Here is a 13,661-nt window from a genome sequence, read left to right on the forward strand (position 1 = left end):
ATTTACAGATAAAATAGGTCAATTTGTTCATCATCTATTAGACAGTAGAGGTGTTGAATCACATATGTAACTTGGTTACTCATATACAGGCTAGATAGCTTGTTACTTTATCCCATATGCAATGTACACTTATTGGCTACTTTATTAGGTACACCTGTTTAATTGCTTGGTAACACAAATTGCTAATCAGACAATCACACGGCAGCCACTCAATGCATTTCGGCATCTAGACGTTGTGAAGACAACTTGCTGAAGTTCAAACCGAGCATCAGAATGAGGAAGAAGGTAACTTTGAACGTGGCATGGTTGTTGATGCCAGATGGGCTGGTCTGAGTATTTCAAAAATTGCTGATCTACTGGGATTTTCATGCACAATCATCTCTAGGGGTTTTAGAGGATGGTCTGAAAAAGAGAAAATATCCAGCTAGTGGCAGTTGTGTGGACCAAAATGCCTTGTTGATGTCAGAGGTGAGAGCAGAATGAGCAGACTGGTTCGAGATGATAGAAAGGCAACAGTAACTCAAATAACAGCTGGTTACAACCAAGGTATGCAGAACACCATCTCTGAACACACAACACATTGAATCTTGAAGCAGATGGGTTACAGTAGCAGAAGACCACTTCTGGTGCCACTCCTGTCAGCTAACAACAGGAAACTGAGGATACAATTCACACAGGCTCACCAAAATTGCACAATAGAAGATTGGCAAAACATTTCCTGGTCTGATGAGTCTCGATTTCAGCTGTGACATTCAGATGGTGGGGTCAGAATTTGGCGTGAACAAAATATGAAAACATGGATCCATCCTGCCCTGTATCAATGGTTCAGGCTGGTGGTGGTGTAATTGTGTGGGGGATATTTTCTTGGTACACTTGGGGCCCCTTAGTACCAACTGAGCATCATTTAAAAGCCACTGCCTAAAGGCAAAAAGAAACAAAGAAAGGGCGCACCGACCTAGCGCATTATCTTCAATAATTGGCTTTATTGATGCAACATGTACAATGGCTACTCACAAACACAGGTGGAAAATGATCATATCAAGCTCAATTGCTCCAGTGTCAGGAATAGTACTCACGATAAGTAGGTCATGACACAGTGGCTCTGAGGAAGAGGCTGAGCCTCGAAACGCGTCAGCCGTCATCTTATCGGATTATGGACTTACATATGGACTATTCCTGACACTGGAGCAATTGAGCTTGATATGATCATTTTTCACCTGTGTTTGTGAGTAGCCATTGTATATGTTGCATCAATAAAGCCAATTATTGAGGATAATGCGCTAGGTCAGTGCGCCCTTTCTTTGTTTCTTTTTGTCTTTAGTATCGTTGGACTACCCCAGTCCTTTTTGGGCAGCAAGACCTTAGCCATCCAAAACGCCAGCTGTGAGTCCCGTGGGGAGTGTGGTCGGGGAGCTTTGATTCTAAGCACAGGAGAAGGGTGGTATCACCTTATTGTTTTGGAAAAGCCACGGCCTACCTGAGTATTGTTGCTGACCATGTCCATCCCTTTATGACTACAGTGTACCCATCTCCTGATGGCTCCTTCCAGCAGGATAATGCACCATATCACAGAGCTCAAATCATCTCACCACTGGTTTCTTAAGCATGACAATGAGGTCACTGTACTCCAATGGCCTCCACAGTCACCAGATCTCATCCAATAGAGCACCTTTGGGATGTGGTGGAACGGGAGATTTGCATCATGGATGTGCAGCTGACAAATCTGCAGCAAATGTGTGATGCTATCATGTCACTTTGGGCCAAAATCTCTGAGGAACGTTTCCAACACCTTGTTGAATCTATGCCATGAAGAAATAAGGCAGTTCTGAAGGCAAAGGGGGGTTCAACCCGGTTCTAGCAAGGTGTACCTAATAAAGTGGCCGGTGAGTGTAGATAGCCTTTTACTTTTACCAACGCGTTTTATGGGCCAACACCCACTTCTTCAAGAAGATGCAAAGAAACAGAGGCTCTTAAATTACAAAATACAATATCAATGCCACTATTCTAAACACTGATGTACATCTTCTTTTATAATAAATTGACACAAATGTATATTACCTAACACAGATCATAAAAACAAATAAGTAGTATGATCAGCAACTGGGAACCTTAATGGAGAGAACAGATCCACCAGGTTCAGGTAATCAGGTGACACAAATAATGTAGTAGGGTATAATGTTGACACAAATGATAGATATTGATATGTCATTCTATTCAATGGCATATGGCCTACAAAAAGTATACATGTCTTTATGGACCTTGCTTTGTGCACTGGTCCAAATCATTTGGTGGAGGGGGGATTATGATGTGGGGTTGTTTTTCAGGGGTTGGGCTTGGCCCCTTAGTTCCAATGAAGGGAACTCTTAAGGTGTCAGCATACCAAGATATTTTGGACAATTTCATGCTCCCAACTTTGTGGGAAGAGTTTGGGGATGGCCCTTTCCTGTTCCAACATGACTTTGCACACCAGTGCACAAAGCAAAGTCCATAAAGACATGGGTGAATGAGTTTGGGGTGGAGGAACTTGATTGGCCTGCACAGAGTCCTTCCCTCAACCCAATAGAACATCTTAGGGATGAATTAGAGTGGAGACTGCAAGCCAGGCCTTCTTTCCAACATCAGTGTCTGACCTCACAAATGCGCTTCTGGAAGAATGGTCAAACATTCCCATAGACACACTCCTAAACCCTGTGGACAGCCTTCCCAGAAGAGTTGAAGCTGTTATACCTGCAAAGGGTGGGCCAACTCAATATTGAACCCTACAGACTAAGACTGGGTTGCCATTAAAGTTCATGTGCGTGTAAAGGGAGGCACCCCTATACTTTTGACAATATACTGTATTTTAATGCAGAAGAGGCCACTGCACAAAAGCGTTTCTGGGAGTATGGTTAATCATTCCCATAGACACACTCCTAAACCTTGTGGACAGCCTTTCCAGAAGAGTTGAAGCTGTTATAGCTGCAAAGGGTGAGTCAACTCAACATTGAACCCTACAGACTAAGAATGGGATGCCATTAACCACTTTACCACCGGAGGATTTTCCTGCTTTACGTCCAGATCACTTTTTGCGATTCGGCGCTTTGCGAATTTAACTGACAATTGCGTGGTCATGCAACGCCATACCTAAACGAAATTTACGTCCTTTTTTTCCCACAAACAGAGCTTTCTTTTGGTGGTATTTGATCACCTCTGCGCTTTTCATTTTTTGCGATATTAATAAAAAAAAGAGCGACAATTTTGAAAAAAATAACAATATTTTTCTACTTTGACACTTAAAAAATATCCAATATATTCAATTTTTGTCATATATTTAGGCCAAAATGTATTTAGCTACATGTCTTTGACCAAAAAATCCTCACTGAGCGTATTTTTAACCGCTTTAAGGCCGGAAGGTTTTACCCCCTTCCTGACCAGGCCATTATTTGCGATTCGGCACTGCATTAATTTAACGGACAATTGCGCGGTCGTGCAACGCCGTACCCAAAGTAAATTTATGTCCTTTTTTTCCCCACAAATAGAGCTTTCTTTTGGTGGTATTTGATCATCTGTGCGATTTTTACTTTTTGCTCTTTAAAAAAGAGCGACAATTTTGAAAAAATAACAATATTTTTCACATTTTTTATATGAAACCCCCCCCCCCCCCCCCCAAAATGTAAAAATCTAAATTTTTTAACATTTTAGGCCAATTTGTTTTCTGCTACATATTTTTGGTAAAAAAATCGCAATAAGCGTATTTTGATTGGTTTGCGCAAAAGTTATCGCAGCTACTAACTACGGGAAATTTATGTCATTTTTATTGTTTTTTTTTTAACTAGTAATGGCGCGATCTGCGATTTATTTTGCGAGACTGTGACATTGCGCCGGACAGATCGGACCCCTGACTGACATTTTTGACACTTTTGGGGGTACCAGTGACATTACTACAGTAATCAGTGCTAAAAATATGCACTGTTACTGTAATAATGACACTGGCAGGGAAGGGGTTAACTTTATTGGTGATCTAGGGGTTAATTGTATGCCTGGTGCTTACTGTTGTGTGTGGGGGGAGGGTATTGAGTGACACAGGCATAGATCGCAGGTTCAGCTATGCTGAATCCTGTAATCCGCCCGCTTTGTTAACACAAGCGGGCGGATCTCCACACTCGATCCCCGACGATCGGGGAAGAGCGGCAGTTATCACTGCTGCTCCTCCCCTGGCCCGCCTCCCGCTGTGTCTGAATACAGCGGGAGCGAGCCACCGGCGGCGCACGTGCGCCGCCCACAAAGGGAGGAGTCCAGCGACTTAGGTCTACGTCGTTGGACGATAACGATCCACTTTGCCGCAGTACCAGCTCAGTGAGCGGTCGGCAAGTGGTTAAAGTTCATGTGTGTGTAAAAGCAGGTGTCCCAATACTTTTGGTAATATATTGTAGATAGTATATATAATTTAATTAACAAACTAATGAAATTTATTTGGAAAATAAAACGTTTTTGTATTCTACTTGTAAACATTTCTTTTTTTTTACCATATTTTCCTCCTTTTTTTTTTCTCCAATGACTTGCAGATATGAACACCTCTAAATTTATTCAGTAAACAAAATATGCAGTATTGTAAGAATTTTATATTAAAGTATTAATTAAAAATCGTGACAGATATTGATATGAACAATTTTTGTTATCACAGAACTTCTGAGAAGCTTTTTGTTGCATGTTGTTTGCATCTCATTTTCACGCAGCTTGGTGATATTACTTTGGCATACAATCTGCATATATTTTAGCATGCCGTGTTTTCTGCTTTTATGATGCAAAACAGCCATTCAGTAAAACATAGACTGCCAGGTGAAAAAGTTCTCCCTGGAGCCTGAAAGTTGGATCTCTGAAAAAAAACTTGCATATCACAAAAAGACTTTAACATATACAGTATATGGACTTTTTTTAAATTTTTTTTTTTAATCTACATTATTTTGATGGTTTGATCCCTAAGAATGAACCCGCTATATTATACAAAAGAATGGAACAAGACTCTTTGTTATTTTTGGGATGCATCTGTAGAGTGTTTGCATTTTGTTAAAGCTGCACTATAGGGACATACTGTACAAATGACATACAGCAATGCAGCTGTGTATTCAATAATATGTACAGTGGGGATCAAAAGTTTGGGCACCCCAGGTAAAAATTTGTATTAATGTGCATAAAGAAGCCAAGGAAAGATGGAAAAATCTCCAAAAGGCATCAAATTACAGATTAGACATTCTTATAATATGTCAACAAATGTTAGATTTTATTTCCATCATTTAGACTTTCAAAATTGCAGAAAACAAAAAAATGGGGTCTGCAAAAGTTTAGGCACCCTGCAGAGTTAATATCTTGTACTGCCCCCTTTGGCAAGTATCACAGCTTGTAAACACTTTTTGTAGCCAGCCAAGAGTCTTTCAATTCTTGTTTGATGTATCTTTGCCCATTCTTCCTTACTAAAGTCTTCCAGTTCTTTGAGATTTCTAGGCTGTCTGTCATGCACTGCTCTTTTAAGGTCTATCCATAGATTTTCAATTATGTTAAGGGTCAGAAGATTGTGAAGGCCATGGCAAAACCTTCAGTTTATACCTCTTGATGTAATACCCCCGTGGATTTCGAGGTGTGTTTAGGGTCATTATCCATTTGTAGAAGCCATCCTCTCTTTAATTTCAGCTTTTTCACAGATGGCATCAAGTTACCGTCCAAAGTTTGCTGAAATTTTATTGAATCCATTTTTCCTTCTACTCGTGAGATGTTCCCTGTGCCACTGGCTGCAATACAACCCCAAAGCATGATTGATCCACCCCCATGCTTAACAGTTGGACAGAGGTTATTTTCATTAAATTCTGTGCCCCTTCTTCTCCAAACGTACCTTTGCTCATTGCGGCCAAAAAGTTCAATTTTAACCTCATCGGTCCACAGAACTTGTTTCCAAAATGCATCAGGCTTGTCTATATGTTCATTTGCAAAGTTCAAATGCTGATTTTTGTGGTGAGGACATAGAAGAGGTTTTCTTCTGATGACTCTTCCATGAAGACCATAGTTGTATAAGTATCTCTTTATAGTGGAATAGTGTCTGCCAGATCTTTCTGGAGGGATCGTGCAGTCAAACGTGGGTTTTGAATTGTTTTTCTCACAATCCTGCGAGCTGTTCTGTCTGATATTTTTCTTGGTCTTCCAGATCTTGCTTTAACTTCCACTGTTCCTGATGACTGCCATTTCTTAATTACATTCCGAACAGAGGATATTGACATCTGAAAATGCTTTGCTATCTTCTTATAGCTTTCTCCAGCTTTGAGAGCGTCAACTATTTTCAGTTTCAGTTTTCAAGACAACTGCTTAGAAGATCCCATGGTGCTGATTGTTGGGGCAAGGTCAGATGAGTCTGGGCATTTAAAACCTTTGAGATTGACATCAACTGGTCTTCCCAGACGATGATTGAGAACAATCCATGACACTGGCAGGTCTCAGCCTTGCAAAGGGGGCAGTGCATGCTATAAATTCTGCAGGGTGCCCACATTTTTGCAGACGCCATTTTTTTGTTTTCTGTAATTTTGAAAGTGTCAATGATGGAAATAAAATCTAACTTTTGTTGACATATTATAAGAATGTCTAATCTGTAATTTGATGCCATTTGGAGATTTTTCCATCTTTCCTTGGACTTTTTATGCACATTAATACAAATTTTTACCTGGGGTGCCAAAACTTTCGATCCCCACTATAGCACCCTCCGAGGTAGGTGATAGTGAGAGAGTATAGTTTTGAGTTCTGTCTGCTTACCAGAGGGGCTGCAGGTAAATCTATATTGCTCTCTGCCTACCAGAAAGCAAGGTCTGTTAGTTAGGTCTGCCCATCTTGCTCAGTATGTGAATTATTCAGCCTGGAGAGTGTTTCACGCTGGTCCAATAGGGAGCCATGTTTGACAGTGGGAGGAAACCTGACAAATGGGCTTTTGATACAGTCCTGATGATTGGCAGAGGGTAGGTTGCCTTGGTGCATTCAAGGATACTGTATAAAAGCCAGGAGCACATGTGCTGTGGGGTCTTTGGCTGGAGAGCGGAGTCCCGGAGGAAGGGGGCGGCTGCCTCCTCCTCTGTAGAGGTGCCATGCGGTCACAGGAGGTAACCTGAGGGCCAGTGGAGCGGTTGAGAGGAGCTGAACCCAGAGGTCCAGGGAAGCTTACTGAGAGGGGAGACACTGGAGACCCTGGGACTGCAGTATCGTGAATACAGGGACTCGTGTCGGGGGGAGCCTGGCCTGAGGGGGGCCACCGCTGCTCGTAGTATAGTCAGTGGACAGGTGTCAGCAGAGGAAGAGAGAGGATACTAGGGAGAGTGTCCTGAAGAGAACTAATTGTTAGCCTCCCTGGCGGTATGATTATGTCAGGAATTCTGTACCAAAAGCGGTACAATTTTTTGCATGGAAATTTGGCGTTATGTGTTATAGGTCTACAATTCTTAGTAATTACTGACTTAAACCTGACCAAAACAAGACTCTAGTAGACATCCCAGATGTGATAAATTTGAAACACAAACGCATGAATTATAATCTAATCAATAATATAATTTTATTTTATAATATATAATATAATATATATATATGTTATATTATATAATAAAATTATATTATTGATTAGATTATAATTCATGCGTTATATTATATATATATATATATGTATATATATATATATATATATATATATATATATATATATGTGTGTGTGTGTATATATATATATATATATATATATATATATATATATATATATACACACACATATATATACATGTATACATGTATACCTATATATATATAAATGTTATGTGTTTGTGCTTTGTGCAACGTTCAACGTTTGAATTTCCCTCCCTAGTTCCGCTCCCATGCAGCATTGCTGCTGCAGGGAACGGAACCAGGAAGTCCTCATACCAAAGGACGAGTGGCGGGGATCTCGGCTGGCGATCACAGCAATGGGAGATCATCGCTGGATTGCCAGGAGAAGGTAAGAGACACCGCTGCTTGCTCTGCACATCTACCCCGAGCGTGACTCGGGGATACCGATAACAGCATGGAAAATCCACCCCGAGTCACGATCGGGGATACCGCTAGCAGGGCCGGACTGGCCTAGCGGGATAGCGGGAAATTTCCCGCTAGGCCGCCGGCCCTGGGGCCGCTTGGGGCTGTGGCTGCAGCGGTGCCCAAGACCGATGCTGGGCGAGTGCACAGCGGGTGCGCCGCGAGCTGAGGCAGAGGGGAGGGACGCCAAAGTTCTCCCCTCCCACCTCCTCCTCTAAAGTGCCCGGTGGCTGGAGGCTGGAGCTGAGCCGAGTGTGTGTGACAGCCCAGCGAGCACACTCCCTCCTCCCCTTTAGGGACAGGAGAGCAGAGGGGAATACAACTTCCTCCTCCTCCCGCCCCTGTTTCTCGTGTCTCAGCCTGGCCGGCCCCGCCCACTCTCCTATGCTCGGCAGTCGGCATGAAGCTGTGCCTGCCAAAGAGAAGGAGGATGTGTGGGCGGGAAATATGAAAAACAGCCTGCTACACATTCCCAGCTGTGTCAATGATCAGCTACCAGATTCCCAGGTGAGCGATCTCTGCTCTGTGATCACTGAAGTGAGCTGTCCCTATCTCCCTCCCTTCTCTCCCCTATCTGTCTCCCTCCCCTTCTCAGTTCCTCCAGCAGCTTCCCAAACTTCACTTTTCAGCACTTAGGCAGCCAATAACGGACAAATCAGGTCTGCCTGTCAGTTTTTCTAGGCAGACCTGAACGTACCATCCATTGTTCTTTATGCAGCAGCCAGCAGCAGATGTCAGTGGAAATGTGTCTGCTAAAACCCACCAGCATCCAATCTGCTAAAAACAGACGGATGGGGATCCATTCCCCATCCATCCAGCGGATCGGATCAGATGTCAGACAGATGGAAATGGACAGTCGGCCCATTTCCATCTGACTGCCTCACAGAGAATAGCAGGCTGTGTCTATGTCCACTCTGCATAGTGGGGTGGACATGGACCTGTCATCCACCTGCTCAGTGAGGATCAGTGGAGGGATCCCCGCTGAGCAGGCAGATCCGCTGGATGATGTCTGCCCAATCTGAAAGGGGGGCCTTAGATTGAATGAAAATAAAAAATTCCCCCATCTACACATTCCAAGTGGATGGGGGAATCCTCCCACTGTGGACCAGTGGCAGAACTACCAGGATAACAAAAGTCGCATATGCGACTGGTGTTCCGTTATCATTGGGGTTCCCAGCCTCCTCTTGCTGTCCTATCCCTGCTATTGAGCAGCGCTGGTCTCTAAATCCATGGCTGCGGCAGCAGCAGAATTGGACACACTGCTGGGTACTTTATGGGGCTGATGAGTGCATGTGCAGGAGGGCCAGCACACATGGCTGCTGAACTTATGGTTGATATATGTGTGATTGTACTCTTGATGCTAATAAATACTGTGTTTAGTAGATCCAACTGGGAGAATCACCTGGATCACATCCCGATTGACATGTCAATAGAGAAGGCTTTGCAACATTACTGCTGCTAGATGACAGGCGGGGTCTCAGTTGTCTACAACCAATAGTGCAAGCTCTCCCCCGCATGCACCCATCAGCCCCATAATGTAACCAGCACCTGGGTCCTAATAGACTGCTACCACTGGCGTAGAGACAGAAGCCAGACCAGCATTACCAAAAGCAGGGGCAAACAGCAAGAGAAGGCTGGGTACCTGGCAGTGGCGGAACGCCAGGTCCCGGTCACAAGTGCCACCTTTGCAATCTTGGTAGTTCTGCCACTGCACTGGACCGTTATGTGGAATTCCCTGGTGTGCTGGGGACATATTACTTGCTTTCTGCCACCGTAGACAGTAGGAAAGGGGCCCACAGCAGAACAGATCAGTGGGAAGGACTGATGGGGGAGGGGGGCCCTTCAATGTTTCTTGCACCAGGGCCCTGTAAGTTCTAGTTACGTCCCTGATACAGTAAGAGGCATTACTGTGGCAGATGGTGAATTTGTAAGGAATTCTGGAACAAAGCCAAGTTTTCAGAGGGTAGACCTTTCTCTCTCACACCCCCCTCTCTTCTCAACCCCCCTTTCTCTCACCACCTCTCCCTTACCCCCCCCCTCTCTCACCCCCATTTTTCTCTCACCTCCCCCCCTCTCTTTCTCACCAACTGTCTCTCATACCCCCCACTCTCTCATTTCCCTCCCTTTCTCTCACCCCCCCTCTCTCTTTCTCACCTCCCCCCTCTTATCCCCCCTCTCTCTCTCACCCCCCCATCTTTCTCTTACCTACCCTCTCTCTCACCCCTCTCTATCTTCCCCACCATCTCTTTTACCACCCTCTCTCTCTCACCTACCCTCTCTCCCACCTCCTCCTCATACCCCCTCTCTCACCCCTCTCTCCCTCCCCCCTCTCTCACCCACCCCCTCTCTCTTACCCCCTCTTTTTCTCTCACTCCCTCTCACACCCTGGTCTCTTTTTCTCTCTCTTAATCCCCCTCTCTTACCCCCCCTCTCTCCCACACACCCCTCTCTCTTTCTCCCCCACCCTCTTCTATCCCCCTCTTTTTCTCTCACTCCCTATCTCCCTCTCTCTCTTACCACCCTCTCTCTCCCCCCCTTACACCCTTCTCTCTCCCCCTTCCCTTTTCTCTCTGTCTCTTATCCCTCGCTCTCTCACCCGCTCTCTATTTTTCTCTCACCCCCTCTCCCTCTCTTACCCCCTCGATCTAATACCCCCCACCCCCTCTTTCTCTCACCCCCCCTAACTTTCACACACCACCTCTCTCTTACCCCCTTCTCTCTCACCCCCTCTCTCTCCCCCGCCTCCCCTTATTTACTCTCTCACCCTCTTTGTTTCTCACTCCCATCTTCCTCTCTCCCCTTTCCCCATTATACTCCTACTTTCCTATCTCCCCCATCTCTCCCTCCTATTCCTATCTCTCCTCCCTCTCTCCCTCCTCTCTTCAGCAGCCATCTTTAAACTGAAAGTGCCCAGCAGCTTCTATGAATATTAGCCTGGATATTCAATGCAAGCTATGCAGCAGTAGATATTTAAATGCCCCCTCTATGCAGCTGAGCTGCAATATGTAGGTGGGGCTTTGTGTGGGTGTGGCTTGAGTTTGGGCAGAGACACAGGGGCCCCACAATCTCCTATTGCCCAGGGGGCCCCATGAGCTGTCAGTCCGCCCCTGCACACAAGGCTTGGGTCTAAAATGTTCGGCGGCCACTGTAAAGTCCCTCCTTCTAGACTGTCTCCTGTGATAAATGGATTACTGATCCAATGCTGTGAAATTGAATCTGTGTAATGTGTATCATAGGAGCTGGTCTAGGATGCAAGACTTTGTTACAGTGGCTGATCCAGGCAATTCAAATCCAAGCCCCCTGATCCTGCAGGAGATTGCTAATGTGTGTGATCCAGGCTCTGGTAAAGCTTCATTTGGTGGACACTGATAAGGCTGCATTTGGTGGGCACTGGTCTCTGACCCTCTCTTGTATTTATGTCTGCAGTCTCTGTCCATCTCTTGTATTTATGTCTGCAGTCTCTGACCATCTCTTGTATCATGTCTGCAGTCTCTGACCATCTCCTGTATCATGTCTGCAGTCTCTGACCATCTCCTGTATGTCTGTGGTCTCTGACCATCTCTTTGTATCATGTCTGCAGTCTCTGACCATCTCTTTGTATCATGTCTGCAGTCTCTGACCATCTCCTGTATCATGTCTGCAGTCTCTGACCATCTCTTGTATCATGTGTGCAGACAGTCTCTGACCATCTCTTGCATCATGTCTGCAGTCTCTGACCATCTCTTGTATCGTGTGCAGACAGTCTCTGACCATCTCTTGTATCATGTGTGCAGACAGTCTCTGTCCATCTCTTGTATCATGTCTGCAGTCTCTGACCATCTCTTGTATCATGTCTGCAGTCTCTGACCATCTCTTGTATCATGTCTGCAGTCTCTGACCATCTCTTGTATCAGGTCTGCAGTCTCTGACCATCTCTTGTATCAGGTCTGCAGTCTATGACCATCTCTTGTATCAGGTCTGCAGTCTATGATCATGTCTGCAGTCTATGACCATCTCTTGTATCATGTCTGCAGTCTATGACCATCTCTTGTCTTTAATAATGTCTGCATTTTTTGAGGGGGAGTCTGGAGAGGAGTCAAGAGTTGGAGTGCCGCCAGGATGGGGGCCATAGGAGAAGTCAGACATATGTGGACTGTGGAGAGGAGACTATAGGATAAAACCGGAGCCACCAAGCTGGAGCCGACTGACTAAGCCCTGCACAGTACACCTGAGAGGAGGTCAGGGACAGCCCCGCAGGCCAGTCTGGGGGGGGGGGGGGTCAGTGATGTAAGGGGGGAGTAAATACAGTGTTGTAAGAGGGCATTGATATAAAGGCCCCCCTTATATCAGTAGCCCCCTCTCCCAGAGTTCCTGGGGTCCCCCTTGATGATTGCTCCACTTTTACCACTTATAACCAGAATTTTCTCAATAATGCTATGTGGCTGGTATTAAATTATTTCCAGGGCTGGTTTTTATTCCCAGTCCGGCCCTGACCGCTAGGCAGGTTAATCAAGTCGTCCTAAAGATAAGAGACTTAATTCCTATTCATCCAAAGTGGCAGGATGAATCAACAGCTTGGCTGTTCCATACCTCCAGCAAAGTAGAGAAGATAGGAGTCCTCAACCACTTTGAATAGTTAAAGTTGGAGTATCCCACTATTTCCTTCTCCTATCCCCATTCTACAATCAACAACAAAAACAACCAAATACCCATGGACTGATTATTGGAGCCAAGGAGAATTAAGGAATTGTCTTTGCTTATGGCCGTGTGCTGGTAACCAGGGGGAACCCACAGAGTGAATACCAAGCAGTCCCTACGGAGGCAGTGCTACAAATACATAATTTTATCATAGCAGTGTATATACTCATATTTGACCTGCTATCAGCCTCTTGGGAGAGGAAGAAGCAACAAAAAAAAGCCAATCAGGTGTGCTGCAGTGGTGCTAATTCTTTTTCTTTTTATGTGGATAGGGCCTTTTTAAAACATAACTTGTGTTGAGAAAAAAAACATTCCCCTCTGGGTGATCTCTGTACATTACATGGATTATAACAACCTTTGTTGCAGATTCCTATCTTTTGTTATTCTGAAGAAATCCCTGTTTGCTCCTTTGTGGCCCATTAGCCCCCATTCACACTGGGGCGACGCTACTTCGCACCGCGACCTCCGAGGTCGCGGTGCGAGCAGCGCGCCGCTACCTCGGAGCGGCCGCCACGGACTTCGTAACATTGAAGTCTATGGCGGTCGCCTCCTGGTCGCCCCAAAGAAGCTCCGGACCCTTTTTCTGAGTCGGAGCGACTTGTGTCGCTCCTATCAGAACGGGTCTGCAGCTTCCCTATGGGAGGCGACCTGCGGCGACCTGTGAGGCGACCAGGTCGCCTCACAGGTCGCCCCAGTGTGAATGGGGGCTGAGTGAGTCTAATAAAAGACAAAATACATAAAGCGCTCAGGAAAAAGAGGTATACGTCTCTGGTATAAATGATGGTAAGGGTGGTCAGTCCAAAAATCTATGATAGACTAAAAGCTGATGATGGTGGTAAGCTGTGTTGCACTCAATTAGGGCAGCTCTTCTCAGGAGTGAAGGCAAACTCTGGAGAGAATTTATAAGGAGAACAGAA

The sequence above is a fragment of the Pelophylax lessonae genome (genome assembly GCF_965119305.1).
Source record: "Pelophylax lessonae genome assembly, chromosome: 3".
Classification (NCBI taxonomy): domain Eukaryota; kingdom Metazoa; phylum Chordata; class Amphibia; order Anura; family Ranidae; genus Pelophylax; species Pelophylax lessonae.